We start from the raw sequence: 18,030 nt of genomic DNA on the forward strand, positions 1-18,030 counted from the left end.
CATTTTAAAATTTCATCTTTTATAAATGCAAGGAAGAGGAATATAATACGATATAATAATAAATAATTAACATAGGTTAAGCGCGTATTATCTTTCACGAAAATTTCACAATTTTTATACAAGGGAACGCTTTAGAAAAACAAAAAAAAAAAAAAAAAGAAAAAAGTACTTGGCAGAGTCTATATAACCGATACATATGTAAATTTCAAACCGAAACCACAAACTTCCTCCTATATTTTCTCTTCAAACGATGCTCCATATCCGCTTCGTATCTCTTTACAGAGACCAAAAAATTGCTCTCTCGCAAAGGTAATACGAAACAAGCTCAAAAGGCACAAACGTGAACGACGACTGAGTATACAGAAAGCGGAAACAAATATGCGGCAATCGATGGGGGATGGGAGACAAACGTAAAAATGATCTCTAGACATTTAATGTACATTGAAACAAGATTGCTAGGTTTCCATAGTGAAAGAGAAATTACGTATATTGTCGTATATAACTTTATACATCGTTTTACAAATTGAAAGAATAATCGAGATTCATCGAGATTTGCAACACGAGAGGGGAATATAGAGGTGAAAAAAGTTTCGAAAGAGAATCATCTTCATGTTTTTTAAGCAAGACGGTATATTCGTTTTTGATTAAATTTATACTTTGCTGTTATTATTCGTTCGAAAGAATTTTTTTATAGCAAGAAGTTAAGATATTGTTTCTTACAAACTTAAATTTCTCAAAACTTTTTTACACAATTTTGTCAAACTTTGACGAAATACAAATAAGTATTTTTATATTCGTAATCAAAGATACATAGAACTAGGTATAAAAATTTTTCCCTATCGCAGTGAAAACGTCTCGAATATTTTCCTTTCGTTCACATCTCTCGAACACCCTTTAAACCATCTTTCACGGTATATTTATTCATCCGTGAGTCGTCTAAGACGTGTTAAAAGAAGAAGAAGAAAAAAAACGGGGGACAAGAAGAAAACGCTGGAAAATGCGGCCAGCCAAAAGGGATCAGCGAAAGAAACATCACGGCGATTTTACTTTGCCGCTTTCGAGCAAAAGAAACGTTCCCAATTGAGACACTTGGGTTGGCGATACTGGTGGAGTAACAACAAAGTCGATGCACACGCCTAAAAATGGAAGTTTGGAGCCAGGTTGGGGGGAAAAAGAAGACATCACGTAAGAACAAAGAGGAGAAACATGATGGAGAAAATCTATAGATAGAGAGAGAGAGAGAGAGAGAAGTTACAACAAGGCCATACGAGCGTAAACCGTCACCGACGGAACAATAAAAAGGGCGAAGAACGGACAATAATCCGGCGATGGCGAGGATAAAAGTAAAAAGGAAAGTGTCCGAGTAAACTCGGAAGTGTTCGTCGGGTAAAACTGTTGGATACGGCGGAGTTAATCAGGGTGGGAGTGGTGTGGGTGGTTGTTGGGAGGAGGAGGGGACGAGAGAGGAAAAAAGCAATGGACGCATATCAGCCTTCGCTGGGGGAGGAAACTGTGTAATTGCGAAAAAAAATAAAAAGAGAAAATAGGAAGGAAGGAGAATGTTTCGGGTCACGCGCGAAGATACAGATAGAAAGGGTCAAAACGGTAAACAGGAGAAGATAATGGGGAAAGATTGTATATCAGAGAATCGAGAAGAATGAAATTTAAATAAGAAAGAGGGGAGATTCAAAGATAATATGGAGAGAATGAAAGGAAAGCTTAAAAGATGAAAAAGAAAGAGATTGAAAATAGTGAGAGAATGGAAGAAAAATAGTTAAAGGGAATAAAAGAGAAAGACAGTGAGAAGGGAAGAAGTCAGGGATGGTAAAAGAAAGAAATAACTATATATTGTGAAAAAGAGAGTCAAGAATGATGAGAAAAGTCAAAAGAAATAAGAGCAAGAAGATAACGGAGAAAAAGGTAACAGGCCAATAATACCATGTTACTACAGTGGTTAAACAGGAAGAATTTGTCCTGACATTGGGTGGACAACGTTCGAATGAAAGAATCACGAGGTGGAAAACAACTTGTAATGGAAAAAAAAAAAACGAAAAAAGAAAAAGGAAGAGGAGAGCAATGTTTCAACAATGACCCAAGCAAGATGTGGTATAAGAAGAAAAACAGATTTACTCGATGGGGGAAATTGGTATCTAAGGGGACTTGGATCAAAAGGAAGAGTAGTGCAATAATGGATAACGATGAAAGATTGAGGACAAATAATAATAAGCGTGAAGAATTATAGTAGAGAATAGTTGTATAAAACATATAAATATAAGAAAGTGGCGTCTTCAAGGAACGCCTTGGTCACGTTAAATATCAACTCCAATACGTGACACTAGGAAAAAACCTGTCTTTTTCTTCCTTTCTTCGAGTTTTTATACTTTCTCGAGGATCGTCCTCCCTCTCACGTATGCTGGTTTAAAAATGGGTGGTCGAATTTTTGATATTCCGCTTGTCTTTGGCATGAGAAAGTGTCGCCATGAAGAGACAATGCAGAAACGTTTCCTTTTAGAGGTTATAAATATTTCATTTCCTGCATAATGTTTTTTAAAAATCGTTGCATCATGGAGATAAATTTTGATCATTGGACGCCATTTATCTTAAACTTTCTTTCATATCTTAATATTATTCTTTGGCGATATCATTCCAATTTTCCCAAGAATAAATTCCAATATGTAAATATTCCAAAAAAATAAATAATTTATGACTTCGTGCAAAACATCTCCCTGCATCCTTTAATCTCACTCTTTATTTCCAACCAAAAACTAACGTAATAATAAAATATTTAAAAATTCAAAAGATGCGATGCAAAAAAAAATACTCTTCCCTCCCTCTTCTTCTTCTTCTTCGAGAGAGGAAAACAAAAGCAAGAAAGGATGCTCTTCTCTCGTAAAAGGAAATAAGTAAATACAGGTTGGAACGTCGTTAAACGGTTGACGGCAGGTATGAAAAGTGTGTGGATTTCTGCGAGAATACAGAGAATAAAAATAAGCGCGACAGCGGCGGGGGTGGAAACGGTAGAAGAGGGTAGTTAGGCGTGTATAGCTCGGCGTCTCAACGACGCCTTCGTCGCGTTAAGCGTTATTCGCAACGCCTACACGCCGGAAGGCCGTTCGATGCTCCTCGTGTTTACGCTGAAACGTTCTTCCGCCAGTGTGGAAGGAAAAAGGAGAGGAGAGAGAAAGAGAGAGGGGAGAAAGAAAAAAAGAAGGAGGAACCCTTTCACGAGCGGCGGGGTTGTAAAATATAGAGCGATGGGTAGAGAGTGGGAGGATGAGAGGGTGGAACAAAACAACGACACGTTGGTACGAAGAAGGAGGAGGCGCTCGTTGGGGGAAAGTAATTTGGAGAAATGAAAAATAATATGGATATCGAGTGAGCTAGACGCTCAAGAGAGATACGAGAGGGGAAAAAATGTAATGAGGGACAGTGAGAAGATTGGAAGGGGTAGATAGCGAGGAACGAGAGGAATTTGATTCTTGGAATATCGAGGAAACGGGGGATGGAAGTAAAACGAGCGCGTAATTTCGAGAATAAATTTGATTCGAGGAAAGGAACGGATGATTTTTTTCTTTAAATTTTAAATTTTGGTCAAGTTTTAGTGTGCATTTTTAAATATGACAAAACTCTTGTTATATATGTTGTTTTAATTATTATCATTTATTTATGCTTTTTATAAAATGTATGAGAATAGTTTTCTATATGAAATTTATAGTTACAAATTTTCAATTCATTTATGAATAATTAATTGAATTAACAAATTAACAAATTATATAATATTATTTATTAATATTACGACGATATTTAAATATTATTTATTCAAATGTTAACAGCTAATTGAAGCAGAAATATTAAAGCAAATATCAATATTTGGATTATTTAAATATTAAGTAAGAAAAAATCCACATGTGTTAATATTTATTTTATTTACTGCAAATTCATGCATGTAGATACACAATTTCCACAAACAGTTGTTAACTTTGAACATAATATTGATCAAATTAAACATTTACACGATTAAATCTTCCAAAAAAAAATATAATCATATTTTCCTCCTACCAATTTACAATGAAAAAAGAATCGATTTTATTACGTAATTACTTCGTTCATTTATCTCTATCCAGAATACAAGATAACTAAGTATTCAGAGACTCATAAAGGACAGTATATAATGCTAAGACACTATATCTCATGGCAACATCCCCTTTGACATGGTTCTTACATAACTTGCTGAACTTGCTTCTACACATGCTTTTCCCTTAACGATCCAACTACCCTAATCATACCACAGCATCAACCCTGTGTCAAACTCTAGATCAGCTAATAAAATAACAATAACACCAGCTACTGCAGGAACAAGTACTGTTTATCTTCGTCGATTCAGACAAGACGCGAAAGAAGGATTCTCACTGATACACTTGAACGTGTAATCAATACAAAAGATAAAAAAAAAAAGCGCAAATTTACGAGCTGAATCCGACACCCTGAATACGCCATTGGACGTTAAATGGTAAGTGGATGGGGTAGTGGAATCATTCGAGTTCGAGGGCGAAAAAAGTTTTCCAAGTCGATTTTCCAAACGGGAGGAGACACGTGGCGCAAAAACTAAGATTGATCGAAGAAATAAAAGGGTGTGCGCGGATCTAGAAGGCAGATCTAGAGGATAGTTAGACGAGATAAAGAATGGAGCTGGCAATTTATACATCAACTATAGAATATAGAATAACGAAACATCAGATCGTTTTGAAAATGTGAATATTCACGATTGATCATGCAAAGGAAAGAATCGAATAAATGTGTGAATAAATTTTCCACAAATAAGTATACACTTGTGGAATATAATCTACCAACACGATTTCGAACTCGAATAGACTCTATTATATAAAATTGGGAAAACTTTAAATCGTTGTAACTTCGAAGATAGTGATTTTCGATCAACGAGTCGAACGTTGTTTTAAGCGGGGAACTTTTCCCTTTGAAACAAGTTTTCATTTATGTCGATACGACTTCCGGTTCCCGAGATATCGCCACGTAAAGAAAGGGATAATTTCTGATCGTTTATTGTCTCTATCCTCGTCTCGTGCTCGGATCTCTCGCTTCCAATTCGTGTCATTGACCTATCCCAAATTGCAGACAAGTAACAGATACGATTCCTGGTAGTTCGTATTTCTAGGAAATAATATATAATGTTGGTTTGCTAAGTTCATCTCTCCAGCATTGTTTCAAGCGTTGATAATTTGAGTATCTTGGGGTTGATTGAGATATCAGGATAAAACAAAAAGTGATTTCAATAGCATGGTTTTCTCTATTTTCCTAATAAATTTTGATGATACAATTTTTTTGGTTTATGTTTTATTCATAAAGTGATTAGATATATATAATAAAATGTAGCTTAGAGTGTTTAAATTATAATTAAATTAATATGGTAGAATGATATAAGTTATTAATTTTCATCATGTTTCTAGAACGATAAGATTTCCACTCAATATGAAATTGAAACGGAAATACAGTTGTATCTTTAGATAGACATAGACTAACTGGTCTTTGGCCGATTAATGCCTTCATTGCAAAGTTTCGTGTAAAGCTAATTGCAATGGTTTATATTGGAACAGGATCTAGTCAGAAGCCAAGTCTTTTCTCCCTGGATTATTTATCCAGCAGATTAAATTTGCTTTTGACTCGTGATTCCAATGAAACAGAATATCATAACTAGGTGTTTCTTTTTTTTCATTTGCTATATTTTTTTGTGAAGAGATAGTTTCAGTTTAGTCGTAATTCTTTGTTCAGGATCTTTATCTTTTTTTCAAATTCTTATTTAAAATAGAATATTATAAGGATATTCTTCACTTTATTATTATTATTATTATTATTTATTAGATTATAAAGAATTGGTATCTCGGCTTATAAAATAAGTCGTTTAAGTTAATTTAATCTCAAATTCGAGTTATTTGCCACTCCTCTCGCTCGTGAATAATTACCTTAGAAGAAGGTTCAAGGAAAGGGAGCGCACAAGTTCTAAATCTTAATAGCATCAACGAAGTCACGTCCGTGTCGTAAATTTAATCCACGTGGTAGCGTGGTAACATGCTCTGCGTTTGATATTTGAAATTTTTATAACATGGAAAACAAAAACCTCTTTTCACCACAGATACTACTACTACTACTATCATCTTTCCATCAAAATATCATATCCCTTATCACGATAGAATCGTAATTTTATATATAAGCACTCGACTCATCAAAGAACCTCGATAACAATTACCTTTCCATTTTCCGCCACGATGCACCGATTCCTACAATATAGCTTCAATTATAGCGATAATTCGAAATTTTCCGTGTCGTCGAAAAGAAATGGCTACGTTCGATTACGAAAATACGGCCCATATGGAGGAAAATCGAGGATACAGGCGAATTATCAATTCTTAGCGCGACTCGACCACAGATACCGACGTGTCCCTCGTGCGTGTAACTGTCGTTGGCCACGATCTTTCTTCCCCTCCCTTGTTGTTTCTCGTTTTTCTCTCTGATTCGATAACAGTGAAATTGAATCGCGGAGGGCAAGCGATAGAAGGGCCTATCGAATCCCTTTTATTTTCAGTTTACCCGATGCTCGTGCGCAGCCCGATGGTCAGCCGATGGTAATCGACTCGAAAACTAAACTGACCCTCCTAAACCGATCCCCTCGAGCCCCGTTTAAAAAGTGCCAGCTCTATGACACGCGAGGTTTTTATAAAATACGAGGAATGAAGGGTGTGCGCGCTTTTAACGATCTTGTTACAATAGGGTTTCGTTAATTGGCCATATCTGGGTTATTTATTTATGGACAGATATATATATATTTTTCCAAAATAGTAAAAAAAAAAAAAAAGGAATAAATAAATAAAACCTCGACGGGTTTTATTAGAATTGAACATCGTATTATATTTTTTGATCTTCCTAAATCTTTCTTACGTTATATATCTGTGCGTTAAAATCAAGATATATTATTCTAGCACCCATTTCATAGCCAAATTCATCAAACCAATCCAAGTCCCTAAATCATCCATTGCACATCGAGAAAGAAACTGTATATACGACTCGTCACCCATTATCTTCCCATTATATCCCATTTCTCGCCTCTCCATACGCGGCAGAGTCAACAAGTCACAAATCCATCTATGAGAGGACGTCCATCTCGGTTAGGTTCAACGTGATTAGTGTCTTCGTTTGTTCATGAAGCGCGCGCATTTCGAAGGTTGGCCGATCGCCGATAGGTCGAACAATGATGGCGTGATTAGGCAGGTCAGAGATGGTCAGGAATCGTCGCGCGGCAACGATTCTTTTCTAATAATTGGGGGATGAATGACGGCCGTACGATATCCCCGCAGAAGCCTTCGAATCCATTCAGACACGGCATATCTCATTCGAGGGAATTATGCAGTCTATTGTTGGTGGCAGCCAACCAACCGTCTCCCGCCGTCCAATCAAGCATGAATCATCCGGTTTCAGTTTCCTCCTGCATCTATTACCCAACGCTTGTCAGCCGACTAATTTGCCGGTTACCTCGCTCGCACTTTACGATCGACCTGCGCACCAATTTCGAGTGTGATAACCAATATCAACGTCTTCGAGAGAGATTACCCTTGCTTTCGTTTCTTATCCTAATGCTTTTAGTATTTATATATCGATTAGTCGACAGAGAAATGTGAAATACTTTCGAATTGTCTTAACAAGGATTATTGGAATTAAAATTTAATTTCACATTCACGCTTCGATTCGAGTTAGTAGATGCTAATCAAATAGCATAAATCGTTTATATACGTAGAAAAATTAATTTATATATAAAGTAAGTAATTTTGAAAGATGAAAAGTTACTGTATATAGGAAAACATCAAGGAGAAACATTTTATTAGCCGATTTCGCGAAAATTTTGCACCTTTCGTTTCGAATCCTTTCCTATCCTCCGATAATTCGATAAATTGCCCTCGAAACGGCGGTGAACGATGGTGAAATCGTGCATGCCGGGCGAAAATCCGCGATTGAATAGGCCATAATTACGGGGACGGGGACGAATTAACCGGCGAATTAGCCCGGTGACAATCGTCGGATAATAGATAGGTCAGGTCGAATGATTCGCGGCTAATTGGACGGCATGAAATTTCGCGGAGGGAGGGGGTGCGGGTGGGCGGATCTTCTTTTCGCGGTGGAAAATTGGTGATGGTGCGCGGCGTAACGGCTGCCACGCTCTCGGAAATTAACCCGGTCGATCGCGCGTAACGGGTTAATTTTATTAGACGGAGGAAAAAATTGAAAGGCCACCCCTTTACAGCGCGGGGGGAGGGGACGGAGGGGAGGCAAATTGAAACGCGAGATATCGAGGGAGGGAGACGAACACGCTTTTTGGCCAGAGTAATTTCCTCTCTCTCTCCCCCAACACTTAACGCCACGTATTTTTCATTAGGATAATGGGACCGGTGAATCGAGCGTGTTTATCGTTGCCTTTTAATTAGTTTCCGAATTAACCGTACCTTTTCGGTAAATAGGGGGATACTTATCGCGATTTCGATTCGTTTTTATTTCCTTTGGAATTCGTATGGAATGATGTAAAGCTGAATCGAAAAAGAAATATTAGCGATTGAATTTATATTATTTTTAACATTTCTTCCGATTCTTCCTCCTAAAAATGGATTGCGTTGCGTTAAAAAAAGAAAGAAAATGTTGTGATAATTTAAATCTCACAATTATTATTATAGGCAATTTTCGTCTCGATTCATAAACCGCAAGAATCCGCGACCAGGGTTCCTTTCTTCCGTTAATCCTCCAGTCAACTTGCGCGATTCCATCGAAATATCTCTCTAAGAAGCGATGAAACTCGGAGAAGAAGAAAGAGTGGCATGTCGTTCCACACCGGATACTTGAGATTTGCATCGGGAGAATCCGATTCGATCGCTTATCTAACCTTTACCCCGAAAGAAAACGAGATGGAGAGAGAGAGAGATAAAAAGGGAAAAGGAGAATAAAAAAAAAACATTCGTATCATTCCCTATGAGCGAATAATAACGCCTAATCGGCAATCTTTATCGAGATTGCATTCCACGATAGCCACGAGCGAATCCATTTCAAAGGCTATCCAAAGGGAGGGAACAAGAGTGGCGAATGAGACGGATTTCGAATCAGGCAAATTTTCCCAAAGCTATTCGTGGATTGCGGCCATCGAGGGCAACTGAATGGCGTCGAAGAGCTTCCTTAAGAAGTCCCGTTCAATCAACTTTCCCTCGGTTATACTCCCGGGTGTTCGAGCGAGAAACTCGCCGCCTTCGTGGCCGAGCCATAATCCATCCCCTTTTGGGGAGGGGAGGGGGACTGTAAAGCGAGTTGATGTACTCGTAATCCTTCCTTGCTTCTTCCTTTCTTCCTAGGATTCCGACCTTTTCTTCCCGTTTCTGGTACTGTTTGCACGTTGCTTTCATTGACGTTTGTAAACGTCTGTCTTGGCAGTTTTTAAGGGAGGAGAGTGAGAAAGGAAACGGATTGTGATCGAGGTAATGAAAAGTTAAATATGTAGGAAGATAAGTAATTATGAAATTGAGTGTCTGATCGTTTGTCTTTTTTTTTTTTATTAAAATTTGAACGAGGAAAGTTATCATATCGATGAATGATGTTTTACTATTTCAGAAAGGTAATAGAATTGAAAGATATCGCGAGAATATGGAATTGATCGAATGTAATACGTGAATTTAAATTAAAGATCATAAATTCATTTTACTTTCACGATTAATCTCAAACCTTCATCTGATCAAATCTGGATGTTCAATAAGGAAGAAGGGATAGAGGGAAAATTTTTAAAATCGTTTAAACCTAGATCGAAATTCTTTCAAAGATCTCCCTTCACCGGTTTTTCGTTTTCTCATTGTGCCGGCCTCCATCAAAATTCTCCGAACTTTTCGTTCGGGAACGCGGTTAGGAAACGGGTTCCGATTCGCCTAATGAAAGTTCTAGGAGCCGTTTCCTCCGCGACAACGTCCAACTTCCGCTCCTCTTTTATTTCTCTCTGGCCCACTAGGAATTTTTTCCCGTCAAGGACTCTCGCGTCTTCTTTGACATCGTAATTGCGTTCAACGTGCCACGATCTCGTCCCCCTCTTTGTAACACGGGAATGAGAAATTACGGGGAAACTTCGGTTTAATCCTCTGATCTCGGCCATCCTGATATTTTGCATTCGAACGTGCAATTACGGCGGAACCGGTAGTCAGATGTCTGCAACGTGTTATGAGCGCGCCATTTTGGACTTGATACTTGATTTCAGTTTTTTTTTTTTTTTCCATAGGGTTATACGTACATTTAGTTATTATCATCGCAACTTTCTCTTTTCTTGTTGGTACAGCGGATAGTGTAATTTTAGTTCGATGCATTTAGTTACTTTTTCTTCCTGTTATGTTTGCATCATCTGTCATTCTTTGTACATTTAATATTACTTCTTTTGATATTTCTAAATTAATAATTAAATTTATAATTAATCGGTGTGAAAAAATTAACTTTAGATCATTTTACGTTTCATTTTTGTAATTTCTATTTATCTCTTTTTTATTGTTTAAGTATCCATGATCAGGTAATATTTTTTCAATCAAATTATTACTTTGAAATCTCTCAAAGTATTTTAAATCTTTACAAATCGTACACCAAATACAGAATATTCATCCGTTTCATTCACAATTATATATTCACATTACATTATCTTTTATCCAAAATTAGCTTAATCATTCTTTCACATCAAACTTTCCAAAAATTATCCAATCGTACATTAAATATCGAATCACATTCACAATTTATCAAACGATCTTTTCAAAGCATTTTCAATTTATTTACGCAAAAGAGTTCTGTCAAAAAAGAGTCTTGGGTATTCATGATCGATCATTGATGATCAGGATTGATTTTATAAGAGGGACGAGCAAAATTTCGATGATAGTGAGATATGGTGGCTTATGAGAACGTGTTGTATGGGCAAACGATAAAACGTGCGTTAATGATCTTGCATTGATCGATTGGATAGAGAATCGATCGATTCAAAGGAACACACGCGGAATATCTGTGGTTAACCATGATTCGATGGCGGTCGCGTGAACGCTGTTTCGGCCGCGATTTAAGGAGGATTTGCATAATGAGGTATTCGTGTCGCGCGTCCCGTGTCACGTACCCACGATGATGAAACAGGATCAGCTTTCTCCGAGATTTTTCGCCGCTACTTGTCGATTGATTTTATTCGTTTTGAATAATTGGATTTTCCTCGATATCCTTTAAATCGTCGCATATGAAATTCTTTGAAACGGTTGATGGTAGATTTAAATAACGTTTATTGTACAAAATAATTCATAACGATTTATATTTTCATTTTTTTTTTATTTTTAAAAATGTAATTTTAAAACTTAAGTTTTCATATTTTATGATAAATATTATTTAATTTCGATATATATTTTCTTCTTTTAATTTTAATTCATTAAATTCATCGAAAATTGATTAAAAGTTCATTGGATATATTGAAAACTTATTAAACGTTAATGAATTGTCACACGTTCCATTCGAATAGGAAATTTATCATTATTCAAAATTCGTGCAATTATTAAAAACGTGGAATTTTCAATCTCTAAACGTTCGACGATTTATAAAACATTATGTCATCCAGGCATTTAAATAATAATTCGATTGGAAAAAGAGAAAAATAAATTGAATTTTAATTTCAATTCGTCATTCGTACAAATCGAGCTAAGTTAATCGAGATGATAAAACGATGGAATAGCACTGATTCTTGATCGATACTGACTTTTATGATAGATGTTTCAATTAATAATTTTTTGATTTTATAAAATATTAATTAAAACGAAAGGAAATATTTTCTTCGTCACAGTGGATTTATTTTAATTTATAAAACTGACTTTGAAAACGAAACATCAAAGAGAATTAAAAATGATCGATATTATTCGTTTTTGTTGCTTCCACTGGTTTCTTTACTTAGTTTATCGATTTATTAATCCCGTTTTAATAAAAAAAAGAAACGAATTAAATTTGTATTTTTTATAAAACTTAATTCTTCGATTTAAAAATAAACTTTGATACAGTATAAAATTCATAATACGCGTGAATTCATAATTACTTTTAAGGCTTTTAAATTTTTAATGTAATTATATGTAATATTATGTTCCTAATTTTGAATATGGGAAATAATGAATGAGGTAATTGTAAAAGCTTATAATGCGATCGAATGCTAAAATTGGGTTAAAAGGAGTGCTAAATATCTACATGATATAACAATTTCACCATATAAAATTTTAATTTCATTTAAAATAAATAAACTTGAAATAGTAATGATATAAATGATATAAAAATATTCGTCTATATAATTTTATTACTCAACATTTTATAAAGTTAATGAATATTTTGTTTTAATTAATAATTCGTTTATGATATAATGATCTATAATTTTGGAAGAAAATTACTTTTTAAGCATATAACAGTAACATGCTTCATAACAGTAAATGAATTAGTATCGATCGTGAGAAGATTAATTTTGTCTAAATCCAAAAATAATATCCATTTTATATACTCTTTCATTTATTCGTACACAAATCTCGTATAACAATTGACAATTCAAACAATGAAAATCAATCAATCGAGTATGTGTTAACAAAAATTTGCAATAAAAAATACTGAAGTGGCTGTGGTGACTCGATAAAAATTTGTCGTTCACATATTTGAATGCTTAATCCGTAGCTGTGTCGATTGATAAACCATAATATACGAGGTCTGAATGTAAACATTGAGCAGGAATAGAAATCCGGGAAAGAGTACATAAATCGACGACGGAAAGTATAAATAAATATCGATCGAGAGAGGTACGACGCAAATTGACAACAAAATTCGTCGTCAGTCTGTGAACAGATTCCATCGTGTAAAGTCGATTTTCGATAGTCGCGTTTTTCGTTTATTCCATTCTTTAATTGGTGAGAAATTTTATTTGACTTATTTATCGAGGCAATTAAAAAGCGGGATTAAACCGATAACAATTTGTAATAAATCTGTATAAAAAATTTCGATGCTTATAGTCTGGGGATAATTATTCGAGGTTAATATTCTTTTCTCACTTTTATCGTATGTTCTTTTTGATGTTGATTATTTAAAAATTGTTGAAATTTTATTATTTATTTGGTTAATATTGGTTTTAAGATTTATGAAATAATCCTGTAATATCAAGAGTCTTCATATCAGAAGACAGGAAACAGTAATAAAAGAGGAATCGAGGAAATTCCGTGGTGAAAGATGTGAAGACCCCGGATTAGGGGTCGCCATCCACGGATTCTTTACACCAAGTGGTGAGTTTCTTACCTATCCTGTAATATTTGTCGTATTTTTTTATACCAACACTCAAAATTTTCAGTTCCTTTTGATAAAAATCCAAATGAAGAACATATATATAAAGAAGAAGATAGATAAAGATAAATAGAACAACAAATATACCAAATAACGACTCTTATTAGAAGATGAGAAAATATTTTATCAAGTAAACGAATAAGTAGCGATTCGAACAGCGATTGATCGAAATCTAAATCTCAGTATCAAACTCTCCAAGAGAGAAACTTCAAGAATCACGGAAAACCACGTACCGAAAGATGATCGTACAAACGGATCCAATTCCGCCTAATCAAAAGGAGCATCCACGTTATGCAAAACCTAACCTAGCAGTAGATTCTCCAAAATACCAAGTTCTTCGTACTTTACCAAACTTCAACATCGCGTTCGATTCCATTCGAAACCTCGTCGCAGAAACTTGCCGTGGGCTGTTCGTTAAACGCAATATTAGCAGAGATCGAGTCTCGATCCAGCTCGTGCACGCTCGTATGCTCGCGAGGAGGAAGTCTCGCGCGGAATAAGCCATTTTGCCGACGTTGACGTGGCTCGTGCGCGGTTTAATAAAGATGAGCTTATGAAAATTTATGGCGCGCCCTTCTATTGGCTCGGCAATTTGAACGTGATGATTTGTTTTATTCATGAGCGATCGTTTCAGATTGTCCTAGCTTCTTCGTGCGCCGTCTCTTGGTTAAATAAGAAACGGGAGGACGAATTCGGAACGAGGACGAGGAATCAGCATGAGAAATGAAATTATCACATGGTTGGTCGTGTAATGTGGATTCACAGGGTGTAAGGAGCCATAAGTGGTGTTTGTTTGGATCGTGGTTTCATTGGCCGATTCAGAGATAAATGGTAATCTTTTCTTTCAAAAATTTTGAAAATTTCACATTAAGATATTATCAGAATCTAGAAAATCTTTTTGTGTCGAGGTGAAATTTGATATTTTTTGATAGTGGCGTTAATTTTAAATGAATAGGAACAAAATTCAAATTAATTATAGTTTAAAAAAGTAAATTTTTGAACAGTGTATATCTTTTGTAAAAAATTAGATTGGAATCTAGAAGTTTTTATTTAGCTTTTATAATAAGATCAAATCCATAAAAAATTGTCTCATTCGAATAATTATGAATGAAACTATATGTTATAGTGCTCAGAAATTATTGAAGGGAAATTAATTGAATATTTAAAATGAAATATGAAAAAAATATAATAAATATTGAAATATGGAATAACATTTCGAATGAAATTTATTTATTTTCATTATTATCAAGATTATAAGTAGTAAATGATTCTAAATTTATTCAAGCGTGTCCTGGAAAATCACTCGCAATATTTTCACGAGCTTGATTTTAATTTAACCAATTATATCACTCGAATATTACTTGAAACATATTTACATTATTGAATATCAGATCGTGTACTTCTCAAATTTCTCATTATTTCTCATTACGAAAAATAATTACAGTACACAGAATAACAGTCAAGTAAATTTATAATATTTCCCAAATATTATTATTTATATAAATGAGATATTAAATTGAGATCAGGAAGTAAAGTATTTAATTTATTAACGAAAAATATTTATATAAAATTAATTATACTTTTTGGTATTTATTTTTTATACGAGCAATTGACTATTTTGAATTTTTATAAATCTAAAATAATAATAAAATTAATTATTCATTAAAAGAATGAGACAATTTACTTTAGTTTTCAAAATAAATTATTTAAACAATTACATCATGATAATAGGTAATATAATTTGATCAATTCAATCTATCTATCAATTGTATCGATATTTTTTTATTTCAGAATATATGTTTAAAAATAAAAATTGAAAATTTTTCCGATACTTGTCTCATAAAGTAACATCTCTCCCTCTTTAAACTCGAACAGGAAAAATGATTGGAAGATTACCAGCCCGAAGAATTTAAAGAGTGTCGATTCGATCCGCTTGAAAATTCGACGCGTTTGAAGAGCATGATCCGAAATTAAACTAATTCTAAAATTCTTCGATGTCGTCGGATCTCCATCCGCCTCTTGAAATATTAAACCGTTCCGTGTTTCTAACGGCGCCCCATCAATCCCCCCGAATCACCATCGTTTTCCCCGGGAATCGTATTAAATCGACGCCAGACAACGTTTCGGCAAAAATTAATAAGCACTTTCTGACGAATTTATGGCCTCGATTAATCCGGACGTCGATTGCCATCCTCCTATATTCTTTTTTTTTCTCCCCTCCCCTCCCCTCCCCTTGATTCTCTCGTTTCAACGCGGATTGTTTTTTGCTTTAAAATCGATGGTCGTTCGAAATATCGGGCTTATTAGACTTTTAATAAATCAAACGTTGTAGGAGTTGTTTTTCCGATGTGATGTAAGTGAATTGGCCGTATATTGATTTTTACTTAAATCGAGAGAATTTCGGATATTTTGTATTCGGGAAGAATCCAAAGAATATAACGCGTTTTAAAGATTTGAAACAATTTTAGATATTTTTAATGTAATTATATGGATTTTCTTGATTTCTTAATTTTATTCAACTTGTTTTTAATTTCATTTTTTGATCATCTACGATGATTTAATCATCGAAATTCGTTTTCGAGTTACACATAGCAAATAATTTATATCGTTAATTTATAAAGTTTTTACATGTTACGATCGCCATACAAGAATTGGGAAGAGGGAGGGGAATTACAAATTATCCAGCCAGTTCCCGGAGCCTAACCCTCGTGAAAATTTATAGACTAAATCCTTTGGATCGTGAATTTCGCAGCCACGAAAATCGAACACGTAATTTATGCGGCAATGGACCGGCGACGATCATTTTCCACGAGGCCTGAAACTTTAATGGAACCACCCCGTGACCTCGACTCCTCCGCTGACCGCCAACCGATCATGACACTACCATCCGGAATGAATCATAATTCTCTAATTTGTTCCTAAGTTTCTCACTCGTACTCGAGTTATTTCATAGAAAAAAAAAGGGAAACTTTTGAAACTTGTATGGACGAGTTTGTGTGCTACTTTAAGACAGAGAAAGAGAGAGAGAGAAAAGGATAACGAGAAGATAGAAGAAAAACTTATAAATTCGCAGACCGAGGACACAGGGTAGCTCGAGAGGGTGGAAAGCTGTGGAAAGCTGTGGAAAGCTGCAAGTATCCGAGAGGGCACATCCATCCGTGGTAATTAGTCTCGTTGCGTCTATGGCACGCTTCGCCCGGCACAGCCACCCTACTTACAGCTTCTCCAACCGTGTGTCCGATTTAATAAAGCTACGATTTTACCGAGGGGTAGACAATGGCTGCGACAAAAGGCCGCCCAACCAAAGTCTTGACGAAACTTTCCCTGCTCGTGGAGGGGAGGGGGATGCCTCGAAAGTCTGGAAAGTCTATGTGTCGGGCGAAAGGGGTGGGATGCGTGATAATTTGCACCCTCGAAGAGACTCGAGAAGTGGTCGGGACGAGAAAGAATAGTGGAGGAAAATTGTGGATTGCGGTTCAGATTTTATGGTTCGGCATCGGTGACTCAGGATTCTGGATCGATTTGAAATTCGGATGGGATTGAGATTGTCTCGCGAAGGAATTGTAAGTGGATATTGGTTAATAATTAATCAAAGTTGCGAAGGATTTTTGGATTGTATTTATGAAATAATATATATTCGTTTTTTTTAGACGAGATCGAGTTTAAAATCATCGTGGTTGAAGAATTTATTGTGTCGATTAATATTGCATCGTGTGTGTAACATCATCAAATATAAAATGGAATTATTATTCCGTTTATCTACTTCAAGTTCTCACGCTTGAAAATACATCCATCAGTACAATATAATTCCTGAACAAACAGTTTTCCAAACAATACGCAATACGCTTTCAGTCTTTACTATCGTAAACTCGCGTACTATTTCTATCTCTGATAAAAATATAGTTAAGTCTTTGATCAATTTAAAAAAAAAAAAGAAAAAGTGTTTTATATATGTATATGTGTACATGACAATATCCTGCGTTGTCCAGAATTTTCATTTCTCAACTTATGAGGAAAAATGAGATAAAAAAAGTCACATTCCATGATGGATATCGATACATTCAATCATTATATTATTATTATTATTATTATTTTACTTTTTTCAAATTTATTGTACTAGATCAGTGTTTGATATCGTGATACATGATAAGAATTTTGTTAAAATTTTATAAAATTACTCGTTATTTAATATTTATTAACATTATTAATGATCGAATCAAAATATTGATTTCAAAATTTTAAGAATCTGTCAAATATCTTCTTCTAATTAGAGAAATTTTTATTCAAGAAGCAATGTACACATATAAATATACTTTAGAAAAATCTAAAGAGAAAGGATCCTGATTTGCGATTAGATTTGCAATTAGATCTCTCCAATCTAAACGAACTTTTATTTTTCTTTCTTTTTTTTTTTTTAGCGTGTCATCGTGCACCCTTTGAAAACGCGGAACGACGAAAGTGTTTTTTTTCTTCCATTTCGATCTCTCATTGAAATTCCGGTGCGGAAGGATCGTACGCGAATCGAAAAATCATTTGGAACGTTCGACGACGTAGGATATCGTTTTCTAGGACGTTTTACAATAGGTATATATAGAATTCTACTGACTATTTCTATATTTCCGAACACGG

At 35.0% G+C, this 18,030-nt stretch overlaps 1 protein-coding gene across 4 annotated transcripts in view; it reads right to left on the reverse strand.

Moving 5' to 3' along the window:
• LOC408824 (immunoglobulin-like and fibronectin type III domain containing 14) overlaps window positions 1-18,030 on the reverse strand; it is a 416,641-nt gene that overhangs the window by 141,570 nt on the left and 257,041 nt on the right. The gene's annotated exons all lie outside the window — the stretch shown is intronic.

This window comes from Apis mellifera, linkage group LG5 (assembly GCF_003254395.2).
Source record: "Apis mellifera strain DH4 linkage group LG5, Amel_HAv3.1, whole genome shotgun sequence".
NCBI lineage: Eukaryota > Metazoa > Arthropoda > Insecta > Hymenoptera > Apidae > Apis > Apis mellifera.